Source organism: Triturus cristatus, chromosome 4_1, assembly GCF_964204655.1.
Source record: "Triturus cristatus chromosome 4_1, aTriCri1.1, whole genome shotgun sequence".
Taxonomy (NCBI): Eukaryota; Metazoa; Chordata; class Amphibia; order Caudata; family Salamandridae; genus Triturus; species Triturus cristatus.
In genome coordinates, this window is record NC_140585.1 from 1,018,250,768 (window position 1) to 1,018,265,296 (window position 14,529).

The 14,529-nt window shown below is 49.8% G+C and overlaps 1 protein-coding gene and 1 long non-coding RNA gene across 2 annotated transcripts in view; one reads left to right on the forward strand and one right to left on the reverse strand.

Annotated features, from left to right (window-relative positions):
• The window catches only part of LOC146855994 (uncharacterized), a 42,220-nt gene extending 40,870 nt beyond the window's left edge, over positions 1 to 1,350 (forward strand). The window contains exon 3 of the long non-coding RNA XR_014981424.1: positions 1,296 to 1,350. This is a non-coding gene — a long non-coding RNA (uncharacterized LOC146855994). The remainder of the gene's footprint in view (positions 1 to 1,295) is intronic.
• The window catches only part of RELN (reelin), a 1,440,257-nt gene that overhangs the window by 983,286 nt on the left and 442,442 nt on the right, over positions 1 to 14,529 (reverse strand). The gene's annotated exons all lie outside the window — the stretch shown is intronic.

The following is a 14,529-nucleotide window of genomic DNA, read 5'->3' on the forward strand; positions in this document are numbered from 1 at the left end:
GGACATATTGGGATGGCCACCGCAAGCAAACAATGAGGGAAATCGCCTGGGCGTGACCCAAGCACACAAAGGCAGGAGAATGAGACCCAACGCACCAATAAAAACCCCATATTTCTAAATGGCACAACAATGAACAAATGGCAATTCATGGGCATGCCAAAAGCCCATAGAGGAGATAACAACGGGTCTTGCAGATAGCACATGCACGCTGCCTAGGCTCGACCTAAAAAGCAGTAGTGAGCTTTTGAATAACAGCACTATTCATCAACTTCTTAGTGCTGGGCAGTTCATGGAACCAGCTCCCAGTCCGATGGGAAAACATAGCAATTTTATTATTTTATTTTTAGCAGCCTCGACCAGAGAGAGGCATTTGTACATCACACTTTCTAAAATGTAAGTGAAAAGCAGCCCAGATCCTACATTGTAAACAAGGGCTAACAATTCATTATACAATAAATCATTGTTTCCTGTAACATTCGCAAACGCTCCCATGTTACAAACAGTGCAGACTCACTGAAATGTCAAGTAAACATTTCTTGTGACTCCGAGCACCACTGACATGAAAAGCGAAAACGGTATGTATAACTGCCACCTGCTCCAGGCTCTCTTAAGGCATTCCACAGGCCCATGGCAAGACTAACTTGAAAGTCGTACCTGCGCCGTAATGCCACTGCGCTTTAACGTTAAGAAAAAGAATGCAACTTTCACGGTGCTCAAATTTAAAGGCTGTGGCTGGTGCCCGTGAAGCAACTATGTGTGCACTTTGCAAGACTGTGTGTCGCTGGTGAACGGCACGGTGCACGCATGTGCACAGGTTACGGGGAACTATACCACGGGCACCTCCTCCTCCACTGGCACTGGGACCATTGCAGGACAATCTCCTTCTCCCGCCTCTTCTTTATTCTCTGCCCCATCATCCTCTTCCTCCTGTTTGGTGGACTGTAGCAGGCAGACTTCCTCCCATGTTTTGAGGGCTATGTTACTGCTTCTTGGACCCCTTTGCCAGATTAACTAAACTCTTCTTTATGCCGCAATTCTCCTGTTCTTTTGAGGGTTCTAATATTAAATGTTATTTTGATCTCACTCCTCCTTGGATTGTTATTAGCATAAGATGTTATTCCAAAATGTAGTGTTTTTTTATCAGGCATCTATGTTTAAGGTTGAATTCTTATTAAATTTCATCCCAATGGCCAGGATTACGTGAAGGTTGTGAATTTTTTTTTTTTTTAAATGTGTACTAGGTTGTATTTTTTGTGCATATATGTAATATTCATTGTATTCTATTTATTTTCCAGCCTTGAAAAAGTCTGAGTACAGACGAAACATGTGTCGGCTAGATCGTGTGCTGAGAATCTTTTAGAAATAAGAACCAATAAAGACAAGAATACAATAATTGTTGAATTTGGTTTGGACTATTTGTCTGTCATGTGGAATACTGATCTGATCGAATTTTTCTGAATCATTTAGATTCATATGTGAATCTTGATTGTGTCCTGAACATAGCACACACTGTTGTTGGACCGACAAACTTGTGAAAAGGGTGTGTTGCAATAGCTTATATTGTTTTTGTATGGATATGCATGTTATTTTATAATGTGCTGATAGCATCTTTAGGTAGTAGGTGCCGTAAGCTGCCCTAGGACCCCGGTGTATTTTTAGCATCACCAACACTACACGCTCATGACTGCCAGATACATACATATGGTTTCCGTTTGATGTGCAGTTTCTCCCTTAAAGGGAACACTATTACCTATCTTTTTATCTGTATATTAAAGGCATTATGTAGAGTATTTATGCAGTACTAGAGTAAAATGTAATAAACACAATGACACCTAAATGACAAAAATCAAATAAGAGAAACCAGAGATATTAATTTACATTTTTTTTAAAAATAGAAATAGTGCCAAGAAGCACAAAGTGCCAATGATAGTCAATAGTCACAGTAGACCAGAACCAGGTGCTGACTGCGATGGAGCCCAGGTTGGTTACACCAACCAGGTTCATCCTGGGCATAAGGTTTTACCTTTTGACTTAGGACCCAATTTAATTCTTGGCGGTAAGGATACTGCATCACAAAGGCGACAGAGTATCCTTAACACCAAAAATGCAGTTCGCTCCTCAAATGTATATGCAAACGGATTTTAGGATGAATCACGGTGGGGACGCTGCTGTCTCTGCTGGGGTGAATCCCCTCTGACAGCCCTGTGGAGTAAAGGTCATCGGAGGCTGAGCTGTCATTCTAACCACCTAATTTATATAGGCAGAATTACAGTTCAGTTTCCACTGCCCGTCAAGCCCAGGAAAACTCTGGCAGTAAAACCTACAAAAAGCTCCCCTCGCCGTGGGAGCGGACTCTCAAGGCAAGGGAAGCATTTTATTTTTTATTTTCAAAAAGAAAATCCAGTTACTGGATTTTCTTTATGGAAATTAAAAAAGTAAATTGTTTTGAGCAGGGCTCCATCCTGCTGAGAGAGCCCTGCACCAAACAATAAAATGTATTGACAGGAACCACTATGATGGCGGTTTTTGCCAGTGCATTATAAATGACCACCAGCTTGGCAGTCATTTATAAATTTGGCAGGCGAGTAGTCTCGGCCTTGCGGAAGTAAAGTTGTCCACCAAGGCAACGAAGATTACTACATCTGCCATCATGAAAATCAGGCCCTTGGGCCTTTAAGTTCCAATCCAACACAGGAGTGCACTTCTAAAGCCTCCCAGGACCAGAGGGGAGCCTCTTAGAGACTCTCTGGGTGCCAGGCAGAAGCCAACAGCACGGTCCAGTCCAAGTCAGTTGCCAATGATCTGCTGTGAGTGCGGAAAAGACCTCTTATAGCTTGTTGTATCTCTATAGCTTAAACAGAAGGCCAGCTTTATGCCCTTTGGAGCACACTTCTTTGTTCTGGATAAAAGAGGGAGCGCAGGTCTAGTTTTATATGGCTCTTCTCATGTCCCAGACAGTTCAGTCCTCTTTTGATCTTTGACAGGTCCAGGAGTGTACTTACGTGGCTGCTTGGAGATGCCACATTTTTGCCTGGCATGGGCTTGTGGGTAGGAATGATGCAGAATGGTGCAAAAAACAGATTAGCATCCTGGAACATCAGGCAGGGTAAAGGTAACTTTCTAAAAGTTACTTTTTCTTAATATTTAGGAAAGATCCGACTTCACCATTGAACTGGATTTTATTAGCTACGAACAGTAGTTGTTTAATTACTTTTCTGTCTACTCGCATTCCTAAGATACAGTACTACTATCTAATATTACATTCCAATGTTTTCTACAGAAAAGCAAGCCTTTCTTCAGTGAAAATAGCTTTTGGGGTCTTTTCCTGTCAGGACATTCAACATTAAACTTTTACAGTCCTACTTTTAAACACAATGCACATTGCCTTATGGGAAGTAAGACCTACAAAGGGATGCCATTAATATTTAAATTGAATGTTTAGGTCTGTCAAAAGGGGTTATTTGGACAGGTCGGATTTGCAATTTTAAAACTGCACAGCCAGGCTGCAGAGGGTAGTCCTCCAGCCATGTTTAGACCATCACCGTAGTGGATGGCATAATGGGTGATGCAGTCCACTTGTGGCATTTAAGACAGGCACTGGGTACATTTGTGTACCATATACTAGGGTCTTAAAGGTAAGATAAATATGGCAATCAGGTGTATGCCAATTTCATTTTGTTGAAATGAGGAGCACAGGCACCTTACCACTGATTAGCAGGGATAACGTGCACAGAGTTCTACAGCCATCAAAAACAGTCATGGCAGGGGGGAGGAGCCTAGCGCGCAACCAAGATGGCCGCGTAGGAGCGAGGCTCCCGAGGACCTCCGCAACCTCCTACGATTATCCTGAAATTATCCTGCCCTGGATGAGGGGACTATGTTGGTGAACCTGAGCTGAGGTGGCACCCGTTTCCCGCTTCCGAATCGGACCTCGGACACCGGAGTGAGCACCGATTGAGGTTTGCGGTCTTCCCCTCGCCGGACCCCGGATTTGCGCTGTGGGGTGATCCAGTGACAAAGTGAACAACAGCGGCAGGCAGGGCCTGGCGACTCGCATACCCCGCACTTTCGCTTTCGCTTTCACACCACCTTGTCGTCTCTGCGAGGTTGGGTCGCGGAGCCCTTGGTGTTGGTGTGGCCTTGCTGGGAGACCCTGCCTGCCTGCAGGCTGTGATCCACCCCGCTGCTCTGAGGGGGCCCCCCCGGAGCTCGTGGCCCTGCTTTCCTGCCCTACACGATGTGGCTGGTGCGACTGGGAGACTGGTGGCCATGGCCACGAAACAAGATGGAGACCGGGCAAAGACCAAATCGACCCGGCGTGGCGCCGTCCATCAGGCCAACAGTATGGACCGCTATACCCTCCAGAAGGGATCTCCCGATGGACCGCGCAAGTCCCCTGAGAGCCCTCCTGATGCCCCAGACCTGCCCGCAGATCTGACTCTGCGAGATGTCATGGGCGCCATTGCCGAGATGAAGGCCTCGGTGGGCCAGCGGTTTGATACACTGGCGCAGAAGATTGACTCGGTCCTCGTGGATGTTGGCCTGGTGAGGGCCGATCTTTCCAAAACCAACGGCCGAGTAGATTCTTTGGCCCACACCGCATCGGGCCTAACGACAGATGTGGCGGCCTTGCAAACAGAGGTGCGCCGGCTTAGTCAGGCGAGTGCGCTTATGGATCGACGCCTGGAGGACTCCGAGAGTCGGGCACGGAGGAACAACATCCGCATTATCGGGGTGCCAGAGGGACGCGAGGAGGCGGCGGCGGATCTCTTTGTGGAGGACCTGATTGCTACCCATCTCCAGCCACGGGGGCTGAGCAAATTCTTCGCTGTGGAGAGGGCCCACAGGGTTCCCGGGGGAAGGCCGAAGGTCGGAGCCCCTCCGAGACCTCTCATCACCCGGATTTTCAATTTTCGGGATAGAGACGCTATCCTGCAAACCTCCAGACTGCATGGACCGGTCAAGCTTGACAATATGGAGGTTAATTTTTATCCTGATTTCACCCCAGCGGTCCAGAAGCAGAGACTGAGCTTCCTAGGCGTCAAACGCCGTCTTCGGGACCTAAACCTCAAATACGCCATGCTTTTCCCGGCCAAGCTGCGTGTGGAGGTGGACGGTCGCACGCACTTCTTTGATCGTCCCGAAGCGGCCGGGGACTGGCTGGATACTCTGCCCGGGGATCGTGATCGGGGGGGGCGGAGGGGGGGCGGCGGGGGGAGACGGCACGCTGGATCGGGACTGAGGGTCTAATATTGGGCCTCACTCTGGACGAAAATGATGCCCCTTTCGATTCTGCGTCAGTTTTTGTAAGTTCCCCTCCTATGGAGGTTGTGTTGGGTCTATTGGGGGTTCTCCCTCCTCCTCTAGGGGGTTTAGTTAGTCTAACTATATATGGGGCGACAGGCACACTGCACGTTGGGGGGGCTGTTCGGGCTCATGCAGGGGTGCAGGGAGGGGGGAGTTCTGTTGGGGTGGGTGGGTAGGGATGGGGTGTTGTTCGTTTTTATCACAAGGCAAACGTATTTTTGTGTTAGTTCTAAAGTGCTCTCCGGGGGACGAATGATTGCTTCTGTATATGATGGGGGGTAGGGAACTAACTTTGTTGTCTTGGAATGTGAATGGACTGGGGGACAGGATCAAACGGGGTGTGGTCCTGCAGTTTTTGAAGCGAATCTCGCCCGATGTAGTCTTTCTGCAGGAGACACACCTCATTGGCAACTCCTTCTGCGCCATGAATCGGCGTGGCTATCGCCTAGTGGCTCACTCGGGCTTCACGTCTGGCTCAAGGGGTGTGGGCATCATGGTGAAGAACTCGCTCCCGTTGGAGATTGATGAGGTGCTCCACGATGACAGGGGACGTTACACGGTCTTGGTGGGAAGACTGGAGGGCAAAGTGGTTGTCTTTGTGTCAGTATACATCCCACCGGGGCTGCAGTCGACCACCTTTGCGGACCTTGGGCGCCTTCTCCTTGGCCTTCCGGGGGGGCTTTTGGTTGTGGGGGGGGATTTTAATGCAGTGGTATCTGGGACTGTGGATCGTCACCCCCTAGGGACCTCCCCCGGGCACAGGCGTGGCTACCCGGCCTCTTGGATACATTTGGATTAGTGGACTGCTGGCGTTTAAAACACCCCACGCAGCTGCAGTACACTTTCCACTCGGGAGCCCATGGTAGTCTCTCACGACTAGACTATGTCCTTGTCCCGGCGGCCTATGTTGGGAGGGTGAGAGAGGTGCGCCATTTGCCACGGGGTATTTCGGACCACTCCCCGCTCCTACTGCACTTTGATGTCTTTCCGAGGGGTGAGGGTAGGGTGGTCCCAATCAATCCTTGGTACCTGCGCGACCCCACCATTCGCGCTGAATTGATTAAATCCCTTCAGCGATATTTTGATGAGAATGTGGGGTCCGTGCCTTCGGCTGTACCGCTATGGGAGGCCTTCAAGACAGTACTCCGAGGGGAGGCCCTATCCCTTATTTCCCACGCCCGGAGGCGCGAGCGGGAGGAGGTGACCCGGATGGAGGCTGAAATAGCCGAGTTGGAGGGTAATTTAGAAGGTGGGGTGACGGATGCCGCATTACATGTCCTCCAACTCAAGCAAGCGGCCTATAGGGCCCTCGTCACGGAGGCGGCCAGGGGCCTCAGTAGAGAGCAACAGGGGCGACTGTATGATGTGGGTGATAAGGCTGGTAAACTTATAGCGTGGTTGGACAAAAAAGAGAGAGCGAATCGTGTGGTCCCGCTGATTGAGAAAACGGATGGTGTGTGTGTAACTGAGCCAGAAGAAATCGTCTCCTGCTTCGCGGATTATTTCCGTGGGGTGTATTCCCCGGTGTCTCCCTGCTCGAAAGAGGATTCCCGTGCCCTGCTCAGTGATATCGCGCTGCCGTCCCTTTCCGGGGATGACAGGGTGTCGTTGGACGCCGCTCCCACCTCCGACGAGATCGCCCTCGCCATACGCTCGGTCGCTTCTGGCAAGGCCATGGGTCCGAATGGTCTCCCTATCGAGTTGTACAAGTTGCGACCGGATACGCTGGCACCCCACCTCCGGGCTATGTTCCTGGCGGCACACTCGGTGGGCTCCCTCCCGCTGGACCAGCGTCTGGCTACAATCGTGGTCATCCACAAGGAGGGGAGACCTCGGGACAGGGTTACATCCTATCGGCCCATTTCGCTACTGAATGCGGAGCCCAAGATTCTCGCTAAGGTACTGGCCAATCGGCTGGTCGGCGTGGTGGGCGATTTGGTTCATCAGGACCAGTCTGGCTTTATTCCCCATCGCAGCACAGCCCTTAATCTGCGGCGTTTGCACGGTGTGCTCGCACGTGCCCCGTTCATACAGGAGCCGGCCATTTTGGCGTCCTTAGACGCCACCATGGCGTTTGACACGCTTGAATGGCCATATATCTGGGCGATGCTTGCGAAGTTTGGATTTGGCCCAGGGTTCATCAGTTGGGTCAAATTGCTGTATTCGGGCCCATTGGCGCAGGTGGTGGTGAACGGAAGAGTATCGGCTCCGTTCGAGCTGGGCCGGGGCACACGGCAGGGCTGCCCCTTATCGCCGCTCCTCTTTGCACTTGCCTTGGAGCCCCTGGCGGAGTGGCTGCGGTGGGAGCCTTCCATCCGTGGTCTCCGCTGGACCCCTGAGTATGAAGACCGCGTATCCCTATACGCTGATGACATCCTCTTGTACCTAGCTTCCCCACGTAAATCACTCATAGTACTGGTTGATGTTTTGCATTCATTCGGTCGTAACTCCGGTCTGGTCATCAACTGGGCTAAATCGTGTGTATATGTTCTCTCCGGGGAGGCTCCTATCCTCCCGCGGGGCTGTCTGATCCAGGTCGCCCCGCAGGGATTTAGGTACCTGGGTGTCTTCATTACTCTGGACCCGGAGGCTCGGTATGATCGGAACTTGCTTCCCCCCCTCCAGCGTCTGAAAGAGGATGTCGCGCGATGGCGGCATTTGCCGCTTTCGCCGCTCGGCCGGGCGGCATTGTTTAAAATGATGTCGCTGCCGCGTTTCCTGTACGCGTTGCAGAACACTATGGACCTCGTCCCAGCGCGCTACTTCCGCGAAGTGGAGAGTTTGCAGCGCCGCCTGCTCTGGGACGGGAGGCCACGTATTGCCCTGGCTAAGCTGACGCTCCCATGGTATGACGGGGGGATTGCCCTCCCGGATATTAAACGGTACTATTGGGCCTCCCAGCTAGCTGCGATTAATCAGGGCCTATATGGGCCCGCCTTAAACCCAGCGTTTGCAATGGATAGGATGCTACTTCCAGGTGGTGACCATAATAGAGCGCTCTACGCTAGCGCGCCCGACGCTCGCCTAACGGGCCCCACGCGTGTCATGGTGCGAGTGTGGCACGCGGCCAATGCAGCTATGGGGTGGAGGGACCGTTTGACCCGGGCGACACCACTATACGCGTCTGAGCGGTTGGGCTCCTTGTGGACCTCGAAGGGCTTTGAGAAGTGGGACTTAATAGGCATTAGCAAAGTGGGGGATCTCTGGACGAGGGGAGGATTTAAAACGTTCGAGATGCTGCAGACGGAATTTCAGTTGCAGGGCAGCGAGTACTTTCGGTATTTGCAGGTCCGGCATGCGCTGGGCTCCGTCTTTCCGGACGTTGCCTCCATCCCGGAGTGTTCCCCCCTGGAGGATAGAGTGCTGGATGGACACGTCCCTGACAGCACGATCTCACTGATCTACAAAAAACTGATCAACGACCGCTCAGATTTGTTGATTGCCCTTCGTGAGGCTTGGGTAGCCGATGGGCTGGAGCTGGACGACGAGGACTGGATCTCCGCGGTGGCCTCCCCGAAAGAGGTGGCCATACCGGCTCGCCTTCGTTTCGTCCAGCTCAAGATACTCCACAGGGTCTACATGACGGGGCCAAAGCTCCTGCGTATGGGCTATGCTGAGGACGGTTTGTGTAAGCGTGGGTGTGGTGCGCTGGGGACTTTTCTGCATATCTTGTGGGAGTGCCCGGAGGTGGAGGGGTTCTGGCGTGGTGTGCATGAGGTGCTGCGAGTGGTCACGCATGTGGCGCTGTTGCCCGAAGCGAGGAGATGCCTGTTGAATGTGTGGGAGCCTACCGATTACTCGGTGCCGCAGACGTGGTGGGTGACTCTGGGGTATATGGTTGCCAAGCGTGATATTGCCCAGCTGTGGGGATCCCAGAGGCCCCCGACTGTCTCAGCCTGGAAGGAACATATGGATTGGTGCATGTTTCGGGAAAAGGTGGTGTATGTGGCGAGAGGTAAGCCTGCGACATGGGTGAAAGTGTGGGGCCCCTGGAACGCCTACCGCGGGGGAATCTGTGCTCCACCGTTATTGCCTGATCCGTCGCCGGCCCCGTCCCCTTAGCCAACTCATCCCCCCGGTACCTGGGCATTAGGTGTACCCAGCCCTAGTTCTGATCTCTCCCCCCTCTTGAGATTCCTATGGATGGCTAGGATCCCCCCTCTAGGGGAGCATGTGTTGCTATTTCCGATTGAGGATTGCCTTGTGGGTGTGTTTGTATTTGTTGTTCCTTAAGTTTAAAATGGAACCGTATAGTGGGGTCTGGATAGTGTGGCTCGCAACGATGTTACCTCCTGTACATGCTCAGCCGCAGCACCATGTGTTTTATAAATGTATATCGTATGCTCCTTTCATTGCTAGCGGCCGGCCGGAAGGTTGTAGGCCCATATTTGTATATTTTTGAGTCTTGTAATAAACGGTTTAAAAAAAAAAAAAAAAAAAAAAACCAGTCATGGCAAAAATCTGGGGGTGCACCATGGAAAAGACAATCATTTCCAACAGGGGCCAAACAAAAATACAGCCTGGCCTACTAACCAGACTCCCCCTGTATCATGACCTTACTCTTGAAGTACCCCTTCTGCTCAATGAATTGCCATCTTCCCTTAAGGCAAATGCAGCTCCTCTGGTAGGAATACGAACTACATGCCCTTGCACAGTCCTCTAATTGCCAGATAGCTGGGCTAACGTCTCTATAACGCGGGTTGTTCTCTGGGGGATACAGTCTAGCAATCCCCTCCTCCAGTACGCAGTTTCTCCTGCACCAGACAGTCTGTAGATGACTTTGAAGAGGTCTTGTACAGGTTGCCCCCACCTGGGAAATATTTCTCAACCATCCTGTTCAGTGAGTCCTGGCAATGGTCAATGAAAATCATGGCACACCGACCTAGGTCTATACACAGTATTTATTCTAGGTTGCAGATGTATATATGGATTCCAGAGATGTACCCTGCGAGCACAGGACAAGTAATTCCTGACATTTGATTAATTAGCCCAAGACTTGGCGAGGTAAAGTGTTTGTCAATGAATCTTGGTAGGAAGAGGGGCTACAGCTGTGTGTGTAAGAATAGGGCAATCTAAGATAAAGGCACAAAAGAGAGACAGCCCTTCCCACTCAGTTGCAAGACAAAACTTCCTATAGTGACACTATGGGGATGCAGGAAGCAGGCAGGATCTGTCCTTAGGCTTCAAATAGGCCTCTTTCCGCCTTCTTCCTTTCAGGCAAGGCTGCCCCATCTCAAAGAACTGCAGAAATGTTCCTATATTCTACATTTCTGTCTGGCAGGCTTTTCCATCCCCCATTTGGTATACCATCCACACACAGGCTGGCTAAAACACAATGCTGTCCTCAAACAGTAAACTACAACAGACAGACTCCACACGCATCCTAATCCAAACACTCCACATGCACTCGCAATTCATGTCCCTAGCATACTACCCTGGGGCCTTGTCCTAGCTTCCCACAGGCAGTTGGTTTGTATTAAAAGGCAGACATTGTAGGTTGAGGCTTATAATCCACTTTTAACAGGGCCTAGAGTTGGTTAGACTCTATTAAGGGGGCTTACACCACATCTCAGGCCCAATTCTGGCTAAGCTGTTCCTATGGGACAAAGCCAGTGTGCCTGTGGTTGCTCCTTGTCTGGAGTGTAATAGTGCGCAAAAACAATGTACTAAGACCCTGAGTAAATATCAGAGGCTGAGATTAATTCAAGTATTTAACCCATTACTTTTTCATAGGCTTGAATTCACAAAGAGGAAGATATAAGTCAAGGATAGCTTATAATTGGCGAAAGGATACCAGCTCCTTTCTGGAGTCGATAGATCATCAATGGGTTGTGACTGCGGTCACAAATAAATATCCTTATGGGTTTGCAAGGAAGAAGGGGACACCTCTTTTATGCCCCCTTCTCTTTATGTGGACATTGCAAGTCGCAAATCTAGGAAAGACACGTAATGTCACCGCAGTACATACCCAATGTGGCATTTGCACTTAAAATGTCTGTAATTTTCCATAACGCAGGTTTTGCACTTACAATAACATTTTGCACATCATGTCCCAAATTCAGCAAATCATATGCATCTAACTTAATATATTGACAAAGTCGAAGAACTGACTACAGTGAATAAGTCATTAATGGGCATTCTATTAAACGACAACATCGGGGTAGGGTAAGGCCAAAATACTGTTACTCCGATGAACCTACAACTGTGGCCCACATAGAGTATAAGAAAGCTACTGTGTATTAACATAGTAATGCTGTGTTCAACTTACCTGGTACAATGTGCCTGATTTGGTAAAATATCATTATGCATGAATACGCACATGGCAATGTTTGTAGTATTCAAAGATGTTCACAGCACCCCACCTCCTATATGTACACTGTTACTGATATTAAAAATACAAATAAAGATAATAATAATTTTAAAAAATGGGCATTCTCTTGCATTGCAGGCCTGGCCTCAGCATTGGGCACCTCATTGAGCAGAAGTTCAACCTGTGGATTTGTACAAAGTGCTGATGGGACTGATGTATGTTTTGGAATAGTAGATTTGTTAACAAATGTAAACATATGGCCTTGTAAATCTTGCTTTTTATTCAGATGTTACATCTTGAAAGTCATCACAATAATGCAGACTTACATTCACTCAATCTTACATGTGTTAAAAAAACTATTTGTTTCACCCAGGAGTGACTCCTACTGGGCGGAGGTGGTGAGGCGGGGAATGAAAAAGAAAAAAAAACACTTACTTGGCTTTGGCCGGCCGCCACCACTTCTCCCTCCTCTTCTTATCTTCTGCCTGTCTGGAGTCCGGCAGCAGGAAGCACCCAGGCTCCCAGGCACCCCTAAACTAATCACAATGCTGCAATGCAGCGGTGTGATTGGTCTGAGCACTGTGGGTTGGTGCTCAGGCGGGAAATGGGAGCCTGGGCATGTTCTCCACCCAGGCTGTAATGCAGCCTGTGTGGAGAACATGCAAAGTGCACATGAATGTTAGGCTGGCCGTCACCACTCCTCCCCCTGGCCCCTCCTCTGTCAGCAGAGCAGCCCTGCCCCACCCTGCCCCGCACCAGGAAACGGAAAATGAAAATGATAATAACATTGGCTATTATTTAGTTTTCCTTTAACTACTGCTCGCAGAGCAGTGGGGCGACGCTCCTCCGCCATAGCCGGGGAGCCGCCGCTGCCTTCACCCCACTTTTCGTGGATGGATACCACTTATGGCTCATCTGCATCCCCTTGTCAGACTTTTATTGGCTGTTGTAACATTACACCAGATTTTGCACTAGCCACTAGGTGTACAGGTACAAGCTCATCAAAAGAGGGCCCTAGACAAGATTTTGGTGCAAACTGCGTGTAAATCGATGATCGGGATAAAAAACACTAAGCTGCCATGTGAAGTATAGGCACACACTCATTAGGCACGAGTCTGTTTTTATTAAAAAAGTGTAAATGTAAATCGTTGATTGATTTGCCAAAATATAAAAGATCTCCACGTACATGAATTGTGTGGAAGTCCCATACTAGGACACTTTCTACAGGTTGCATCCCGACCAGAATCGGACCCTTAGCGAGCGCGAGACAGGGTGCGAGCATCACCCCTGCTAATGATCAATTGTTTTACTATGTTTCTGCACTCTTATCTAGAGCCGGGAGGGGGACCATGTAAAATATCATTACTACAATGGAAAGAGTTGGCGCTCCCCTGCAGATTAACCTCACGGCTGTCTGAGAAGAGGAAATGTGTGGGTTTATCTATTGGCAGTGACATGATACTAGGATCTCAGGCTGCCTGCTTCACTTTCACCACTTTGTTGCAGTGCCTTGATTTTACGGGGGGAAAGCAAAGTTGTAGAACCTTATCATATGCTTTTGAATGACAGGTGCATGTGAATGGAGAGATTTGTCAAATACTGTACCTAAGGTTGCTCTTGAGGCACAGCTGTCTATATTTCTAAGAAAGCATCTTTGCACCGTTCTTGCTGAAGTGAGCAGACACGCATGTGTTGTCATCCTTAACAACATTTCAGCATACACTCGGCCAAGGAAAATACCTCTGCAAAGAGCTACTGTTGTGAAGTGGCAAGGGGTTGGCCTGGCATGGGAACTAAATACGTTTTCGCGGCAAACCCCAGAGCCCCCATACTGCACACGGGGCGCCAACAGCGAGCTTTTGTGCTGAGCGACTCTGCCCTGGTGGAGACCAGGTCCAGTGGAGGGAAGGCCCTGGAACAGAAGGGCCCGCTGTCGCGCATAGCTGACATTGTGATCCCGTCTCGGATGGAGACGCCAGGGACAACATGGCGCTTCACAAAAGGCCTCTGTTGCAGCCACGTTCTACGAAGGCGTTACCTGGGATAGTAAGACTGGCATTCTCGTCCGTGAATGGATTTTCTCTCTAGGGGACAATAATTAATATTTTGAGGTTGTCAGTTGTGGCTCCAGGAAACATACTGAAGTCTACCAGCTGAAAATGATCTCAGAAACTGTAAGGGCCATGAGACAGTCTATATAACCACACAACCAGGGCACAAGTCCTAGAAAAAGAAGTGGGGGGGACGCTGACGTCACGACAGGAAGTGACGTCACGAAAGGTGGCTTGCATCAGACTCATTGCCTCCCCTCGCTCACCCCTTAGATGCGATTGCATCAGAGAATCCAGCGCGTGAGCAGCATTCTGAATGAGCTCCGATCTCGCCCCAGAGAGGCCAAAGAGTGAATGTGTGGCTCCATTGGCTCCAGTTATCGAGCTCCCGGTAAAATAAGTGGGGGGATGCCGTCCACCCGCGTGGTACCCCGACTCGAGCCCTGCACACAACAGAGAGTGAACAAGACTGTCGGTGCTTCTTATACTGTGGTTTGCATAGTTTACTTAATTAAGAGTGAATTTGTGCTCGTCATGGGATTCTGGTATAGTTATATGGGTTTATATTTGAGAACTACATGTATGCCTGGACTCCAAGAGGTGGGTGCCGCTCTGGCATTTTTAATTAGAAGTGGTCGTTTGAAAAAAAATATTTTAAGAAGTTGAGTGTGCTCCTCAGGAATGAAAATTAAAACCACTTTGAAAACAATCTACTTAATCAATATCAATTCAAATGCACAAGTCAATTATATTTCTCTGCTCATCCTTTTGCTAAACCCCTCCCCGTCCTCACATCGCACCTGTGACTTCCCTCTCTTACTTTGTCACTTGCGCAAGGCCGAGCGCTAACTAGCGCGCGCC